The sequence below is a fragment of the Sceloporus undulatus genome, chromosome 3, assembly GCF_019175285.1.
Source record: "Sceloporus undulatus isolate JIND9_A2432 ecotype Alabama chromosome 3, SceUnd_v1.1, whole genome shotgun sequence".
Taxonomy (NCBI): domain Eukaryota; kingdom Metazoa; phylum Chordata; class Lepidosauria; order Squamata; family Phrynosomatidae; genus Sceloporus; species Sceloporus undulatus.
The window spans coordinates 176,820,184-176,839,746 of NC_056524.1; the positions used below are offsets into that span (position 1 = coordinate 176,820,184).

The window sequence follows — 19,563 nt, forward strand, 5'->3', positions numbered from 1 at the left end:
TGATGATGATGATGATGATGATGATGATGATGATGATGATGATGATGATGGGCAAGGCTTTGTTTAGCTATAATATACATCTTGTTTAACTTTTAAAAATACTTATGAATTATCAAGAAGCCTTAATTTTTCCATATCAGATCCTCAAAACATATGTACCTGTTGAGCCACACATAAACCAACAGCCCAAGAGCAGGGTTGACCAGCTGCTTCACAACCTTTTTACAGGTAGGCAGCAAAAACCAGGATGCTTTATGGAGCCCTTCAGCTGATGTGGTTTGTGAGCTGGGTTTGGCTTAGAGAACCACACAGTATGCAGACTTCATTTATACAAGCAGAAAAAGTTATATGTTTAGAAAATCTGATTCAAAAGCATAAATATAACATCTGCCGAAAACTATGTAAAATTCAGGAAAGGGCCAATAGCTTAGTTGCAGATGTGTTTCTTGAGCTTCTGCTATGTTTCAGGGAGCTCTAGGCACTGAACTGCCCATAAAAAGCCCCTCCAGGGATGTAAATATTCATTTATTTCACTCTCATACACACATAAATGAAAAATGTCAAAAGGTTGAGAATTAGAAGGGTTCTTTGTGCAATTTTGGTTATCTTTCATACATTGGGGGCTATTTGTAAAAAAAAAAATGCAAAGAACCTTGCATTTAGTAAAAATGTTTTTTTAAGCAAAATACTACATTAAAAAAAACCAAAAAACATAGGAATAGAGAGAAACACCTTTTTTCACTTTTGCTCAAGGAGAGAAAGATCCCACATCAGTTGCTTTTATTTGTGTGTTTAGGTGGGTCAAGAATATGGTGCAAATATTCTTGATATTCCTAGCACTATCCAATAGCCATGGCTCTCTTTCTCTCAGGGGTTACCTGATAGCAGGCAGCAGAATTTGGTTTGGTTGGCCTGGTAGTACTAATGCTGAAATTAGAACTTATCTCATGAGACATTGGCCCTATCCAGATGGGTCTTTTAGCATGTCCTGGCGATGTACTAGGATTGCCTTGGGGCGTTGTTTATATACATCCCCGCAACTCTAGTACGTCGCCAGGACATCAAAATGGCGGTGCCCTGTATAAATGGGCGCTGCCATTTTGATGTGATGGCTGCATCGCATCCAAATGGTGCGGCGCGGCCGTTATGTCCTGGTACCGCTGCAGGGCGCTTGTGGCGCCCTTTCAGCAGCACCAGAAGGAGCTCCGAAACGGAGCTCCTTTCGCTGCTTGTATCCCTGGCGCAGCCTTTACACCGCTGCGCCAGCGATACAAAAGAGAAAGGGGCCAAGCGGACCCTTTCTCTCTTTCCCCGCCTCTGTTTTGCTGCTTCCCCAAGGCCTAGAAAAGCGGCTGATCGTCCGGGGCTGCCGCTGTGGCAGCTGAGGCCCCAATCCATCAAGGAAAGGGGCGGGTGCAGGCCGCCCCAAAGGGGCGGTCTGTATCCCATCTATGATATACTCTAAGCCACCAAACTGTGGACTTGTCAGCTATAATGCACACACCTTTGTGAAATTACTGATTAATACAAAATGTGTCAGAAAAATGCTTAAGTACTCAGGACATTAATATGCCTTATTTTAACTCTAAAAAGAATCTGAAACAAAATATAATCCCAAAATAAATTGGTAACATTATGCTGATCTATTAAAAAAACAAACAACTGGGTGGAAACAGCTGGTAAAATAAACTAAGTTTAGTAATTTTTCATACTTGCCATGAATAATCTGAGAAATCAATACCATTGCTAAATTAGTTTGTTAAATTTTGTTTGGGGATAGGATGCATTGTACATCTAGCCAAGCATTGTTGTAAAACAAGGTGGAAGCTGGAAACACCAGTTATATACGTTCTAAAAGCAAAGTGAGTTTTTTTTCCATATTATGTATGATGAGAATATAGTTTAATTATCTTTAATGCAAAGCTATCAATGAATGCACCTACATTTTTTAAGTTGTGGTGTTTGTAAGAGTCATGAAATCATAAAGTTCAACACAGAAAGACACAGAAATCTTAAATCTTTCTGCAAAGTTAAGAAGAGTTAAATTGAAACAGGCTTTAATGCTGTGTTTTTGCTTCCTTGTTTTGTTGTCAGCTAGAACAAATTTTCTTCCTGAATACAAGAACAAACTGTGCCAAAGATTTAAAATATTGCTGTTGTTATTTTATAGACTAAACCTTGAGATAACCCTTAAGATATATTCAGAAAGTCTCCAGTGCAATTCGTCAAGTCTGAGGGAGGTCACTCTCTGACTGGACTAAGCTTATATGAAGTTTATATATGCTCTTTTGCATCTTATATGACAACCTAGACAACTACCTCAACCCAAGTAATATGGGTAAGAACTTGATCTTAGGGATCATACAGCTCTCTTGCCCCCAAGGCCCAGGTGATGAATTGGTTGTGTCCTGAGGACTAGTTCAGGTACTGCAATGAACATACAGCCAGTATTAGCTTTTGGATGACTCCATCTGACCTGTGATTCCTGTTCAAGACTTGAATAAAAAGGAGAAAACAATTTTAATTCCCATACAGTGTGCTCAGCTGTTTGATGGACCGTACCCCAATCGTGTAAATTTCAGTCTGAAATGTATGAACTCACATAGTGTCAACTCAATTTCAGTTGCTGTATTTCCAAGACCCAAGGAAACTGATTTTTCATTGTAAAGAAACATTTTGATAGTTTTCATATCCTGTGATAAATCTCTTGCCAAAAAGACCTCTGATGACTGGGAGCTTTACTGCTTCACCCTGAAAGCACTTGCACTTCTTAATGACTTCCAGGCCTCTCAATCCCACAATGCAGTCCAGTCTTACACTGTTCTTGGGAGTTACACAGCAGAAAGAAGCTCATCTATAGAAGAAAGTTCAATACACAAAGAAAAAGAAGCTTGCTGTTCAGCTGAGATTTTGAAAAGGAAAGAAAGACAATTCTTCACTCAGTGCCCCCCCCCCTTTTAATCTTTCTACCAGTTACTTTTGAATTGGCCATTTTGATGAGACCAACTGGGAAAGAAAGGAGTAGGCAGCTTTGTTCAAACTCATACACAAGATGCTCAGTTTAGGCATTGCCAAGACAAGGGTTAGAGCTCCTTCTGGAGAAGTGTTTTAGCAGAAATGAATTTTTCTGTTCCATAAAAACATTGACTTAGTTCTTACTCCTTGACATGTAAGAACATTTGCTCACATTTTATATTGATCTACAAAATGCTATGCATGTTGATAGTAACACACACACACAAGTGTACCTAAATATTTAAGACAGGTATTATTTAGCCATTTATGCAGTTGGGATGAGCATCTTTCTCCTAGCAGCTCCTTATTTCCTCACTTAGCATTAATGTTTCCCTAAAACTTCTGGTGAACTGTACATTATATGGTCACCATTACAAATAATCACAAATGATATTGCATAGAATAGCACAGGCAGAAGACCCATCTATTTTCATGGAAATATTAATTAGTAAATGTACATCCTATTTAAGATTTAACAGATCTTGCCTACTACATGCTAAATAGCTTTCCTCTTCCTTGTTTTTTTCCCTTTTCTTTCTACTATTAGCTCTTTTGATAAACTTTAAACTAATTGTAAGGTTCAAGAAGATTTAGATGTAATTCTGAGACATGAATATAACTTGTACATTTTTACAGTTGGCTCAAGACTTATAAGTATTATTAAGCTTTCTGAAATATATGTTCTTGTTATGTATATTTGCCTGGAGCCACTCAGTTTCAAGAGCATATACATTTGAAACAATAAATAGAAAAGACACAAACAACAGCTGCCCAACAGGACTAGTGTAACAGTGTTTATCATAACAGACCTAAACATTCAGTTCTTTGACTACTATACCTGCACATCAGATAAAATAAATACTGTAAAAATAATAAAATGGTAACATATGTCAAGATCTCATGAAGTCAGCAGCACAATTCTGGACTCAAAATGCATGGCTGTCCCAAAGATGTAGCACATCTAATTTCCCCATTAATGATGATCACATCCTGTGTTCTTATACTCTTCCAATGACCATGTGAACAGAATGAGATTGCAGTCAGGGCCTCAGATCATTTGGAGTCGTCGTGTTTATGAAGAAAGAATAGTATACTATGGTAAAAATGTGATCAGCAGCAGAGGTCTGTATCCACTGCAAGAAAATTATTCTAGTGCAAGATAATCATGAGTGATAGTTAAAAATATGTATATATCTTGATGATTCTGCCTCCTTTACATGACTCTGCCAACATTCCTCCAGCTTTCCATGTGAATGATACTGGCCCAACATCCACCTTTAATACATATCTTCCCTAAATGTATAAGGGTTAGGTTCCCCAGTGTCCTTCTCTTTTAACCTTTAAATCTATTTGTTAGTGTTTTTCCTGTGCTTTTATTGTTATGAATTCACACAGTCAGAAGCCTGTTGTGGAACAAACAAACAAACAAAAAAGTAAGAATATAGCTTATTCAGTATAGTTTCATAGATGGTGTGCTACAATAGTGACAATAAATCAACAATTGCAAGTATTTCTCTATTCGGTTTATTTTCACTCTTAACTCTTCTAAATTTAAACTCTTCCTTTCTTCCTCTAAATTAATCTCTCCTGCCTATTAACTCTGTACTCTTTTAACAGAACTCTGAATTTCGTTAAGAGACACTGCACTGAACCTCATCTAAAACTCATCTCTTTTCATCTCTCTCTCAACTCTCTGTTATGACCTTTAAAGCCCTATATGGCTCAGGTCCAGGCTATTTTGCAGACCTTATTTCCCTCTATGAGCCAGCCCAGACCCTGTGATCCTCTGGAGAGGCTCTTCTCTCAGTCACACCCCCATCACAAGCACATTTGGTGGGGACATACGAGAGGGCCTTTTCCATGGCTGCTGCTAGACTCCGAAACTCCCTTCCCAGGAGGCCAGAATGGACCCTTTTCTTGATAGCCTTCTGCCAGCTGGCTAAGACCTTCTTATGCAGACAGGCATTTAAAACAGAAAGCTTTTAAAGAATGGGCCGGGTTGTTACATTGTGTCAAAGTGTTTAAACATTTTTACCTTTTAAACTGCATTTTATTCTTTTAGTAAGCAATCTATTTTAATTCTGTTTTAATGTATCACTTTTCTATGTTTTAATTATATTGTTCTTTTAATTTTGTGCGCCGCTCTGGGTCCCAGTTCTGGGAAACGAGTGGGATACAAATAATAATAATAATAATAATAATAATAATAATAATAATAATAATAATAATAATAATAATAAATATTTCACTGCCTGCCTGGCTGCCTGCCTGCCTGAATCCTCCCATAACAACCAGCCTGATCCAGCATTGGCTATTGGGAAATCAAGTCTGCCTCATGATTATGGAAATAGAGCTAGTACACTATTAGGACAGCAGAGCTCAGAAATTTTGGACCAGCCATAGAAAACATAGAAAACCTCCTTGCCATTCAAAGGAAAGGTAACAAAGATTCAAACTGGTATAGATTTATTCCAGTATTCCCAGTTGCAGCCCACTTCTGATAGTGTTATTCACAGCAGAGAAAGGACCAGGATTTAATTTCAAGGAAGACGGATGGGCTAGAAGAGTCTCAGTTGGCAAAGAATAAATGCTTCCTAAGATGCAGCCAAAATAATAATAATAAAATGTTTTCAGCATGTACCTCCCCATCAGTCAAGCTTCTGGGAAGTCAGTCCCCATCAATCAGGCTTGCGTGCACACCAGCACATAAATTTTCAGATAATGTGAACAATGACTTAAAGTGACATGAAATCCAGACTGAAGAGATGCAATGCTCCTAACACGGTATCTACTCATCAGACATGCCCTTCCTGCTTCCAAATGAAATATACCAATGAATATGAATAAGACAATTAATTTATATAGCCCATTTCTGACTGTCTGTAACCCTCTACAGACTGAGGCTTTTACTAGTCCAGCTAGATTTAGCATGGATTGAACCTGGAACCCTAGGCATAAAATACTACTATCCTATCTAGCCTATCAAGGTCGCTAGTACACACAGAGAAAGGACCTTGCATGTTCTAAAAAGTAACATCAAACGTGAAGCATAAAGGGCCTACATACCCTGAAGTCATCAAATCCCATCTGATCCTGGAAGCTAAGCAGGGTCAGCCCTAGATAGTACTTGGTTGGATAACCATCAAAGAATACCAGATGCTGTAGACAGTATTTCAGAAAAAGGCAATGGCAAATCACTTTTGAGTTTTCCTTTCCAAAGAAAACCCTGTTAAATATATGGGGTAGCCATAAGTCTACAGGCAACTTAAAGGTAGATGAAGTATCTACCTAAGCCTCTTCAAATTGGCACTGAATGACAGCAGCAGGAAACCATTCTTGCTGTCAAAAGAAATGGAAGTTTAAAGAAAAGTGTAAGATGATTTCCTCTATGCAGGCAGAACATGCACGTGCAGAAGAAAACTACCCTGTTTCATGTTTGCATTCCATACTAATAAAATAGATGCATGCTCAGAAAGAAAAACAATTCCAGAATGCAAACGCAGAATCAAAATATATGAAGAGCAGAGAGAGAAAGAGAAATCTAAAGGCCCCCAAAACAAACACCTGCATACAAATAATATCTACTGGTCAATGATCGTGAGATTTATTTGCTTACTGCAAAAGTTGAAATTATCAATGTTATGTTCATGCATAATCCTAATAGGTTACATGCAAACTCTGAACTGGGACTCTGGTCTAAATCTGCACCACTTTAGCACTTTACTCAGTTCTATGGAATTTTGGGATTTGCAGTTCTGTGAGTAATGTGGTGTCACAACAAACTATGAATCCTAGAATCCCATAGCACTGAACCATGGCAGTTAAAATGATGTCATACTGCATTATTGCTGCAGTGTATATGAGACCTATATCTCCAATAGGGGTGAGATGCCAATAGGAGTGTAAATTTTGTTCTCACATGTGCAGATAAATAACTCCCATAGTAGTCTCTCTCTGCAGAAGAAATTCAAAATTTCTGCATAGTTTTATCCCAGTCTTTGCTTATCCTGCAAGGTTTGAAAATTATTGTGCAGAGAATTAAAAAAAAACACTGTGTGAGTTCTTTCCAAAGAATTAACACTTTCCCACAAAAAAATGGGTTTCATACAAAAAACTATTTTTCACACAAAGCAGCTTTTTGCACAAAAAGTATAATTTTCATACAACTCCATCCTTTCCAGAAGCACATTTCTGGCACAAAAATCATGGTTTATGATGTAAAAGTACACTAGTTCTGTACAAAAAGCACCTCCTCTTATAGAAACAAAAGGGGACGTGCTGTAGAAAAGGAAGCAGATTTTTATAAAAACAAAAACAAAACATGTACATTTGGGGTAAGAAAAAAATTCCCAAAACACTCTGGGATGTGCAAATACTTGATGAAAACTGCCAAATGTCTCACCTCTGTGTTATTTTCCCATCCTGGTTTCCTGAATGTCAAGTAAACTAATTTTTACTTTTATTTATTTATTTTGCAGCAAAATGAACAGCAATAAATATTCAAATCTGTATTCATTAACTATTTCAAAATGCAGAAAAGCATTCTTGCCTAGTTCAATGTGTTGCCATCAGTTAATTTAATAGTATCTCAATTAATGAGCAAGTACATTTGTGTGGAGCAGATGCACTGGAAACAGTTGAGCATGCTCTTCTTCACTGTGCTCTCCTTAAAGAATTCAAAGAACAGAAGCTTGACATCCTTTTTGGAAATGCTTTTGCATTATAATTTCCTTTTGCCTTGAAGTTTATCATCCTTTATCTCTGAAAGAGTGGCCAGGTTTTTCTTGATTTCAGCGCAGGTTAGAAAAAGTAGAGTCCAATATTTTCTTAAGCATGTACTCAAATAAATTGCCTAATTTTGTTGTTGTATCTTTTTCCATGTGGGGAGAGAAACTAGTTCCATTTTTTTTCATTCATTAGCCATTTTTTATTTTAAAAAGAAATTATTTAAAAATGGCATCAGGTTTCAAAGCATTTCTAGCACAATCTATTAATCTACAACCTATTGTCTTGAATAATTATGCTGACAGTGTGGGGCATGCTGGTAAAGAAATGGGAGGTATTTCATTAGTTCAGAACCATTACTGATAAGCAAATCATTTCCTGGGGGGGGGGGGGACATAACAGACCATTTGGCACATGTACTTAATGTCACCAACTATTTTTCTGTTACACCTGCATCAGTGGAAAATTAAATGAACTAAATTAAATTAAATAAATAAGTTGAGAGATGTGATTTATAAATGTAATACCAAAAAGGTTTGCAGGTTACTTTGATTAGAAATATGGAAAGAGTTGAACAACCCTAACTCTCTGAATTGCTTCTCTAGTGAAAAGTCGGTCTTCTCAGATGCTTTAGATCAAAGCAAACACTGGCCACATTGGCTTGCTCCAGGTGGTAAATAATACTTTATGTTATGTTAAGACATTTATGTTATGCCCAAACCCAGGCTCTTGTTATGTTGCTTTCAAAGCAGCTGGGATCTTTAAACAGCTATAGTCCCTGGCTTGTTATAAATTTCATTTTTAGTATCTGTATTTCTGTCTTTGAGAGGCAGTGTGGTGTAGGACTACAATTCTGGAGAGAAGGGTTCAAATCTTTGCTCTGCCATGGAAACCCACTGGGTGACTTTGGCCAAGTCACACTCTCTCAGTCTATTAAGACAAGGAATGGCATAATGCTTCTTCAAAGATTGGAAACCCTTAGTATACCTACGTATATACTCGAATATAAGTCATCCTCATGTGTAAGTCAAAGCCAGGTTTGGGGGCCAAAATTATGGATTTTGATATGACCAATGGATAAGTCAAGGGTACTACTTAGATCATGTAACAAAGGATGAAGTAAAGGAAAATGATGCCAAAGAACTTACAAACTTCCAGCAGACATAACTGTTTGTGTTGATCCTTAAGGATGGATGGATAAGAAAGTAGAAATTATGTAATAGTAAAATGACTCAGAAACAACAAAGCATACAATAACAATCCTCTGTATTTATTTACCTGCTTGGGTCAGTTGGAAGAAAAAAGCAGGAATAAGTTGCATGCCTGTATGCCAATCACTCATTGTAAATATGGGGAGCCAGAAATACTGCTTTTCCATCATATTTGTTCTGACAGTCAGAAGATGGTCTATATATCTTCAGACTCTGTGCCACATCTAGACTGGCCTGAGGCCAAACTCATATTTAATAAAATCTAGTATTACTGTAGAATCTCAAACATTATTAATAAAGAGAAAGGTTTTCCTTTGACATGAATGTGTAGTCATAACCAACTACAGGAGGCAGTGCTCATCTCCATTACTAAGCTGAAGAGCCAGCGTTGCCTGAGAAATACTCCAGTGGTCATGTGGCCAGCATGACTGCACCAAACACTATTACCTTCCCACTGAAGTGGAACCTATTTATCTACTTGGATTTGCATGCTTTCAAACTGCTAGGTTGGCAGAAGCTGAGCTCATCCCATCATGTAGCACTCGGGCCTCAAACTGCCAGCCTTCTGATCCTCTGATCATCAGAATTGGTGTCTTAACTACTAAGCCACCACATACATTATTACTTAGCTGTTAATATGTTCAGAGTCAATTTGATCTCTTGTAAGCATGGTCAACACAAAAATCAAATAGATTACATAACAGGGAACCAAAGATGAAGAAACTCCATTCTTGTGGCAAAACCAAGACCAGGCGCAGACTGCAGAACAAACCTGAACTACTAATATCCAAAATAAGAATAAAGCTAAAGAAAAATGCCAAATCAATAACCATGCCAAAATATGATCTGGGAAACATTCCAACAAAATTTAAAGGAAGTGTGGAAAACAGATTTACACTATTGATCAGGAACCAGAAGAATTACAGACAGAAGTCAGGGACACAACCAAAGAGGAATGCAAAAATACAGTAACTGTGGCCAAAAAGAAGAAGAAACAGTGGATGACAGACAAAATATTTCAGGATGTCAAAGAAAGATGAGAAGCAAAAACAAAGGGAGATAGGAACAAAATTAAAAATTAAAACCATGAATGCTGCTGTTCAATGATTGATGCACAAAGAGAAGGAAACCAGAGCAGGGCAGTGGAGAAGTGTCATCCATAGAATCGGCATGAGTCAAGGTCAACTTGAGGCCAGTTAATAATAAGTATGTATATAGTACCCTAATTAAATAATAGGATTAGCATAATGTCCCCCATACTATTTGGGAACTGGTGCACATGATTACATAATAAAATGCTAATTTTTATTTATTGCATACTTCTGTGTTTACTGTAGAAATAAATGTTACAAAATGCTGCAGCTGGTAAATGAAATGATATAATCAAAAGCTGGCATCATTCATAGTATTTTGTGAGCTAGGGGAAAAGAAGAAATTATGATCTATTATGTAATTTTTACATCAACATATCACTAAGCCATAGTATGTTTGCATATCTAAGGTTTATTTGTTCTGCAGAGTGTGGGACTTGGCTTTGAAATGTATAGAAATGTATTGCTTGCTATTGGCTTTGTTGTTACTGTTGTTGTTTTTGGTTTGTTTTTCCACTTTGAACAAAGCTCTGTTGCTATTAGCTACTACTGAAATCTTCATCTATACCACATAAATGACACAAAAGGGGTTTTAAATTGAAAAATGCATTATGTAAAACCAGTGTTTTATGAATTGCTAATATTAGTGATGTTGAACATTATATTACATTTGATTTTGCTTTACCTTCCACTTATAAAAAATCAAGAGAAAAGATATAACGTTTGAGGCTCTTGTGAGTATATGTATATATTTGTTAAAATAGAGAGTAGAGAATACACAGTCCTTCAAGAAATAAACTGGATTTCTTTTAAATCATTAAATGTTTTCAAGTAAGGAGAAAGAGTGTCCGAACTGAAAATTACTATGAACGCTGTTCTAATTTTATAGTTAATATAAACCTCTAGCACTGAAGGCAAGAATGGCCAGGGAATAATAGCTTATTATTGTTATTATGCACTACAGAAATTCACAGGCACATTCATATGCATACCTCCCAACCATGGAGACAAAAAACTTGAAAATCTACTGCCTACCCTACTTACAGAATGAAGACTGATGCATGCATATGTCCAATTCCAACTATATTTCCACTTTAGGAAAAAGTGGAACAACTAGAGAAATTTGGGGCATTATGCATACATGTCTGTGATAAAATCCCCATCATCTTAAATTTAATATATGGTGAAGGACTGCAGTGGGTGGAAGATTTGACTATCTCTATCTGAGGGGCCTTATCCAGAGCAGACCTCTGTATTCATTTGGAAGTACAAAAAGAAAATAAGGCTATTCTTCATACTATGTATTTAGTCAAATTAAAAACTAAAAAAGAGTGCAAAACCTGCATGTGTCAATTCCACAATTTTTACAAGACTCTACATAAAATGGGGCAGGATCAACAATAATCAAATGGACATGTTGTAGTATCCAAGATAGATTGTAAAAATTCAATACCAATTCCCCCTCCTTTGTGATGGGAATGGCTTTCTTACAGATCCAGTTGAACTTCCTGTGAGAAATTGATCTGCTTTGTAAATGAATCTATGTAGATTGCTATGACTGATCATAAATTTCCACAGAAGTTTCAGCTTTCCAAATTTAGCCTGCTCAGTTTTCCTTTTCCACAGAAAAGGTTCAGCATTACTTCCAAAGACAGAGTAGTCCACCAGAATACTTCTGAAGAATAGGGAAGGCAAGTTTATATCACTGAGCTATTTGTTGCTTCTTGCTGCCTGCCATTTCAACAGTTGCACATCTGCACTGTGAGCAGTTATTGCTGAACCAGGCCTCTCCCCTGAAATTCAGCAGGTTTCCCGCTAGGAAGAGGAACTGAAAACATGAAGACAGATTTGTCTTGGACAAGAGACATAAAAAGTCTCAGTTGAGCTCCAGACCTTGTTTGAGCAAAGTGCTCACTTGGAGATCTCCTGCAAAGTGTTCTTTTACAGTAAGGCTGTATCCTATACCACTATTTTGAAACTCCTATATTTATATGCTGGCATTACTACACAGTTATAGTTGATGGCAGGTTTCCATGTTATTTCCCCCAAAGGAAAGCTTTAGAGATGATATATTTTTTATTCCCTTCTTGGGAAACCTTTTTATTACAGCTATGGTTCACTGATGCTGCAGTTATACCTCTCAGCTTTGTATTTTCTGAAACTTGAAACTTGTCAGCACCCTTGTGAGGAGAAGGGCTATCCAGGAACATCTGCCTGGGAGGAGAATATCTGCATTGCTTGCCGTCTAGCTGGTTGCTTGCTGTTGTCTGCTTTGTTGTTTTAGGGGGTTAAATATTCATGAGACCACCCTTTTGGGAATAGTCAGGATTTCATTACCTCCATGGCAACAATGTATCTGTCCCAAATGGTATCGGAGCATCTGTCCACACTCAGAGCCTGGTTTTATGTACTAGAAGAATGGCTATGATTAGGATATGTTGGAAAGCTCAGTAGTGTCATTGCCATTGACAGATCAATAGGTGGTGATATTCAGACTAGAACTCTGGACCTTTACCAGGGATTCGGAATTATTAAAATCAGTCTAGATGTTTTCTTTACAATTCTTGGGGAGCATCCTGTCAATTGAACAAGACATTTTGTTGAAGCCCTGCTAGATCTCTGGAATGGGAAAATGAATAAGGTGGAGGAAACAGTTTCTTCTAAATGTTCCCAATCACAGGGTAGAGCCAAGTTAAGACCCTGGTTTACTAGAGAATTGGTAGCAATGAAATAGATGGACTGTACTGTTTGATCAGACTCTAAGAAGTCTTCCACCAAGTCTTCTTTACTCTAGTAAGATGGTGGAAGGCTTAGAAAGGGTCTGATAGAACACAACCTGAAGTCTGTTTGAATAATTATTCTGTGCTGGTGCTGGTAGCAGAGATTCTCCTCCTCCTCCTCCTCCTCCTCCTCCTCCTCCTCCTCCTCCTCTTCCTCCTCCTCCTCCTCCTCTTCCGCTACCACTACATTTTGGCAGTGTCATCCAGAGTCTCCAGTGGTAAAGTGGCTATTAAACTTTGCTCAATAAGAAAAGAGTGTAGACTAGTCATCTATCCATTGCAAACAATTTGCAAGACATTTTGCAAATTAATTAATTCAGATTGATTCTAATTTAAGTGCTATACAAGTAAGAGGGACTGAGAGCCCCACTCATGTCAACTGATACAGAACACAGAATGATAGCCACTGAAAGTGAGAAAGCACTGCAGTCATGGAACATCAAGAAAGAATTGTTAGAATGAATGAAAGATTGTCTTATTTTTCTCTTATTATTTTTCTCTGATTTTCCTTTCAAAAAGAGGAAATTCTGAAAAAGCAGGCCAAGAGCTGGCAAATACAGACAACAACTTAACACATTGACAATATTAAATCAAAATTTGAGTACATTGCTGGACTCTTCTTGTCCTCTTGTCTATCCCAAGTAAATACTAAATAAGAAGGCAATTTGATCCCTAAAGAACAAAAGTCCCCAGCTTTAAAGCCAGAGTAAGGTTGCAAGATATAACATCCTTCAAAACACATAGAAGTTTGGTCACATCTACCATCCTTGCTTTCCTCCTGCATCTCAATCATATTTATAGTTCATTACAAGTCAGTATTAAAGAGCTGCCATGTCTGAGAATTAGAAGAACTGTGATTATTTACCTCCCAGACTGTTGTATTTACAAGAATGGTAGCAGGAAAAAATAAAAATGAAGTTATCATTAGTCTCATGGAAGTTTGGATGAAAAGATATATTCATATTCACTTATAGTTGGAAATATGAAGAACGGGGAAATCTTCACAGCTCGAAATGCAATCCTATCTGAAAATTGCATCATGTTTACAAGTGGAATCTTGCATTAGGCCTACATAAGCCTAAATCTGTTAAACATATCGAGACCTCCTTTCCCTTAATATTGATTAATTGTGCAGTACTACTACTAGCAAAGGACTATGTTGCAAATCTGCGTTCATGGATGTTGAGACTATCGAAGTCTATGTTTCAGTTCATCTCCTCCACTCATGATATACTATGTAGGGAGTGGGGTGGTTAGTGTTGTTGTTGTTGTTTATTTACACCCCACCTTTTCCCAGTTCTAAATTTTAAATGCCTTAAAACATATTAAAAAGACACCATTAAGAATTCACAAGATACAAAAGTTAAAACAAGATTAAACGAGCAAACAATAAAAACAGATTAAAACATATATCATTAAATACTTGTATGTGAACGCACACACATGCACATATACACCAGCACAGCACAACAATTAGAAAGATTACATGCTTACTTGGGAGTGGAAATTAAACTACAAGGTGGGTCCACTACTGTGCCTGACTTCTGAATAAGCGCCAGAGGAATATTGATCTGTGGTCTGAATTTTTCATGCTTGTCAGGGTATATTTAGCCAAAATGTCTTCCTCTGAACCTAAAGTTCTCTCCCCCCTTTCCCCCCAAAATAAAGTATTACATTTATGTCTCCTAAAAGAAACTCAAGAAAGATTCTCCAAGCTGACTATCTGAAGGTGTTTGCTACAGGTTTGCAGAAAGCTTCTATGTAAAATATTCTGAACACAATGCACTCCAGGGACCCTGTGTCAAATGCAGTTATCGTCTAGAGCCACTTAAGGGAGCACAGTGATCTGTGTCATCATTCCTCTTGTTTGGGGAGAGAAGAAATGCCCTAAATTTGAAAGGGAGCTTGCCTACAGAAGAACATTTGCTATCTATTAAAATCTCCCAAGAACACTGACCTTTAAAAGAAGAAGAAGTTAGATATTCAAATTGAACGTTGCTTATAAATTTACTTGAAGAAGTTACTTCGGGTCTCTATATGATACTGTTGTCATCCATTTTCCATTTTGGTTCATCTACATTTACAACTTCAGTACCAGGAACTCACTTTCTGGGAGTCATTTTCTCTCAGCTGCCAGTTTGAAATATAGGGATGATATTAACATCATAAAGACAACAGCGAGGCTGGTTGGGTCATCCTATGATCTGTAAATGGAACGAAGTTCAAAGAAAGGGGATTTTTCCCTCAGCCCCAGACAGCTCTGTCAAAGGACCATCCTAAAGAGCATGGGCTGCGTCACTAAGGCATATGGGCAGAAGAGAGGGCTGACAAAACCAGGGACAAGTATCTCATGGGGTGGGACTCTACATATAAAGCAATTAAATGAGTTCTGCCACAAGAGAAAAAAAGAGGTAATTCCATATTGATGGGCCCTAATGAAGTAGAATAAAATTGACCTATCTGTACTGTAAAATCATTTATTAATAAGAAAAGAGTTACTACAAATGACAGGGAACTGAGAAGTCAAACCTATTATATTCACAATATGATCAACGGAATTATTTTCAAGCACTTTATTTCTGAAGTGCTCTTACTGATGTTGATACGATTAATTCATAACAAACAGCTTGAGGACTACCAGCAAACTATCTTTAAGCCTGCAACCGTGCCGCCCATTCTATGAAGTTAAAGTAAATTGAACTGTGATTAATGGGATTTCCTCTTCTGCAAGGGTATACACAGAATTGCATTCTTAGTTTGCTGAATACCCTTTTGTAAATTTGATCCCAAAATAAGATGGTAAATTAAATGTGTGTGGGGAGTAAATATTTGGTGTGGTTCTAGAGACGGAAATAATATTCAAATGCAAAAGTCCTCAAACAGGCTCAAAAGCTACTACACCACCACAGTCTAACCTTTTTCCTGTCCCTACAAGGGGGGAAATCAGCAAAAAGGAATATCATTGTGGGCGGAAGATGAGGATATTGCCTCCCTGTTCCTCACCTGGCCTTCTGAGGATTATTCAGATATTGTTGTTTTTTAGCACAACTATGTGAACAATCGCTCTCATACATTCCGGTTTTGTTGTTCACACTATTTTTTTAATCGGAACCACATTTCTGCATTATCTGTTGCTCACACATATCAGCACTGCAAATAAAGTTGGAGTCAATGATGTGAATGTATTCAAACCACGTTCAAGGCATTCAGAGTTTTATCCGGGTTTGTACCAGGTCTATCCGCATCAGTTAGTCACACAGCTGACAATGCAAATCTTTTAGGAAAACTCAGGGGGGGAAACCCCTGAGATTGATTATTCTGGTTTAAGGGGGGTATTGTAGCCTCCCTGCCAAAAAAAACTTATTTGACTGCATTGAAACGAATGTGAACAAGCATTCAACCCCAGAGACTACCAGGTTTTTTTCCCCGTCTGAAAAAGCCCTTGATCTTCACTTGGCTTCCCTACCACCAGTTTCCCAATGTTGCATGGTAGGTGACCAGTTGGAAAGCCTGGAAGGCATAGCAACTTGATGGCATGTGGCAGAAGACCATGGGAATCTCCCTCCTGCCCTGCTGCCAGAGATTCTCTCTCCCTCCCTCTGCCATGAGACCTCTTAAAAACCCAGAGACATCTGCAGCGGTGAGAAAATTGATTATTTGTTCTTCCTTGCAGGAATGAATAATTTAACATTGCACATCCCTATGTGGTTTCCATGTAACAGTAATACTAGACTGATTCTTACTTTTCAGACTTAATATTTCTTTATAAGATGGTTTTGTCTACAAGTAAGTAATTCCATAAAAATACAAGGTGTATTTGTATTTGTTCTTTGTATGTATTGTAAAAATAACAGAACATTTTAAGGGGTGTTTTTGCATGTTTTCTTGTTTATGCCCCTGTGTGCATGGTTAAATGTTGCCCCAAAAAAGTAAACCTGTAGTTTCAGACCACAATTTGTGATTTACAGTGTTCTCCTGATGCCTGAATGCACTTGTGCACATTTATTCATTTATTTATTTATATTGAATGTATATCCTGCCTTTCCATCAAAGTCGGACCCAAGGCAGTTTAAAGTAATTTAAAACAAGAATTATTTAAAAATTTACTTAAAATTAATAATTTATTTAAAATTATTAAATAACCATGATAAAACATTGCACAAAAATGATACCATCCTACACATAATCATAACATGGGTGTATGTGCATTTTAATGTTCAAATGTACATTAGAAATGTAGAGGGGACAACAGCAGGAAGCAGGAAGGAACTGAAGGAAACTACAGGAAACTGCATACACACACACACAACCCTGTGAAAAATAAAAGGTATCACTGCTTGTGGATTTCAGATTTTGCTGTATTAAGCTTTGAAACCTTTCTTCCCCAGTCTCAGAGGGCCCCCTCCACAGCATTTCTTCAGCTGTGATGGACTGGAACCAACCAACCTTGCCCACTGCCTCCCTTCACAATTATATATCATGGTGATATATTTATTTGGCCTAAACTCTCTCTAAAAGCCAATTACTATGTTGATAGCTGTCATACTTTCTACATATCATGAAAAGACATAACTCACTAGGACAGCGTGACAAGGCAGAAGGCAGCAGGAAAAAGAGAAAGACTGCATTATGGATGGATAGACTCAATCAAGGAAGCCACTGCACTAAGTGTGCAAGACCTGAGCAGGGCTGTTGATTACAAAATGACTTGGTGGGCTCTCATTTGTAGAGTTGCCATAAGTCAGGGTCGACTTGGTGGCAGTTAATAATAAAAATAAATACAGTAAAAGCCAATGTGCTTTGACAGCTAGTATGAAGTAATTACAGTGGGGTCTTGTTATCCGTGGGCTTGCTATTGGTGGATTTATGCAGCTATGGCCAGCAAGTCCCCATTGTCCCTAATGATATATTATGTCACATGACCAACACAGCCACCCCTATAATTTTCCTTTGGTTATCTATTTTCTTGTCTAAACAGCTGAAATTTATTGATATGTTTTTTTTTACTTTCAAAAGTGGCCTGAAATAATATATTTTAAATAATTGGAAAAATCTCATGAGACTGAAAATAAAAGATGGGTTCTTAAGACTTTGGGACAATCCAGCTAAGCTTGAGTATTTTAAACCTCCATCAATTTCAGTGGAAGAGATTTTCTCTCCTTGCAATAGGACTTCAAATTACTTGGCTTTGGTTCCATTGTGCTGTTTGTAAAATATTATATGGTAAATATGAGAAATGATCAGCTATAGTACAAACTGGGTTAGGATCTTCTACCCGTTCCTGTGCAGAACACCAGAACAGGATATATGCACAAGGCTCTGCACTATAATTTACCTTTTCATTTTTGCTTAAGTGCTTTCACATAGCTGAAAAGCCTCCAAGTTAATCACCACACTGATCTTGAATGAGTTATATTATAGAGTATACCCTAAGCTTCAGCTCACTCTTAATAGAAAACATGAAAGAATGGTGTGAATGAATCAATTTGAGGACACACCTTATCATTTTTAAATAACAGCAAAGACAGATGAACAATCGATCCACATTTATTACCTTCTGAACATAAACAGCAGGTTATATCTACACTGTTCTCAAAATTATACGCACAGCACTGTCATAAAGTCATACTTTCTTCCCTCTTCCCGAGAGAGAGATATGGAGAGTGTCTGAGTCAGTAGGATTAATAATCCTTTCAACAAAGTGCCTACATAAAATGAGCTAAGCATAGGTAAAACACAACAATATATGTGGTTTACTTACTCCTTTTGAAAGTTATTGCCTGGAATGCAGTATCATATCACGTTCCAAATATTATTTGCTTTCAGTATAGAGATTTCTTTTAAAAATACATTTTATTCATGGATTGATTTATTTAGTTTGGAAATATTTGTATTTCTATTCCATTCTTTAGCTTTAAGAACTCTCAGAGTTGCTAAGTTTTAAAACACCCCCCCCCCCCCACACACACACGACTTGTTTCCTATGGCTTTTGAAAGAGATGTGAACTCAGATTCTTTCTCTCTCTCACCCTGGTGGAAACTATGTCCATGCAAGTAACCAAGCAAGCCATATATATGAGCTGTTTGTCTCCTTGCACCCCCGCCCCTTTAACTCAGGACTCACTCCATCAATTCACTCCTATTTCCATGGTGCATCAGCCTCTTGAGGCAGTGCCATTCCCTTTCTTAATGGATACTCAACCTAACAGACTACGCTATACATGAGTTAGGCGGAATCTATACACTAGGGATAGGGGTTACAAAATCTGATAAGAAAGTAAAGAGAACCTGTAGCATTCAATTTTGTTATGGAAGCATATCCATTTGGCAGGAATGTGGGGATTTTGAGATCATGTGCCAAAGTATACCTGAATGGCAAGTTGGTCAAAAAGGGAGTTTATGACTTTACAGGATCAAAGTGCGTTTGAGATGATAGCTCTAGTACTAGTCCGTCTCATCTGGCAAAAATATTTAGCCACTCCTTCTTTGGCCAAATTACAGTAGAGAATAGGGTTAGACATCTGTGTAAGCAGTCAATGGATTGCTCCTTTAATTATTATCCAGGACCAAAGAGTTAATCTAATTCGACATAGGACTTTACATTTATTTTCCCACAAGAAAAAGGCTTTTCGTGGAACAGGGAAAGCCTGTAGTATACCAAAGGGAGACCCCAGTCCATCCTTTTTTGTAACTAATTACCAATAAGGCGGTGGCTCGACAAGCTTTACAGATAGTGTCCTG

At 37.6% G+C, this 19,563-nt stretch overlaps 1 protein-coding gene across 1 annotated transcript in view; it reads right to left on the minus strand.

Annotated features, from left to right (window-relative positions):
• Positions 1-19,563, minus strand: part of PRKG1 (protein kinase cGMP-dependent 1) — a 655,625-nt gene that overhangs the window by 349,841 nt on the left and 286,221 nt on the right. The window lies entirely within an intron of this gene.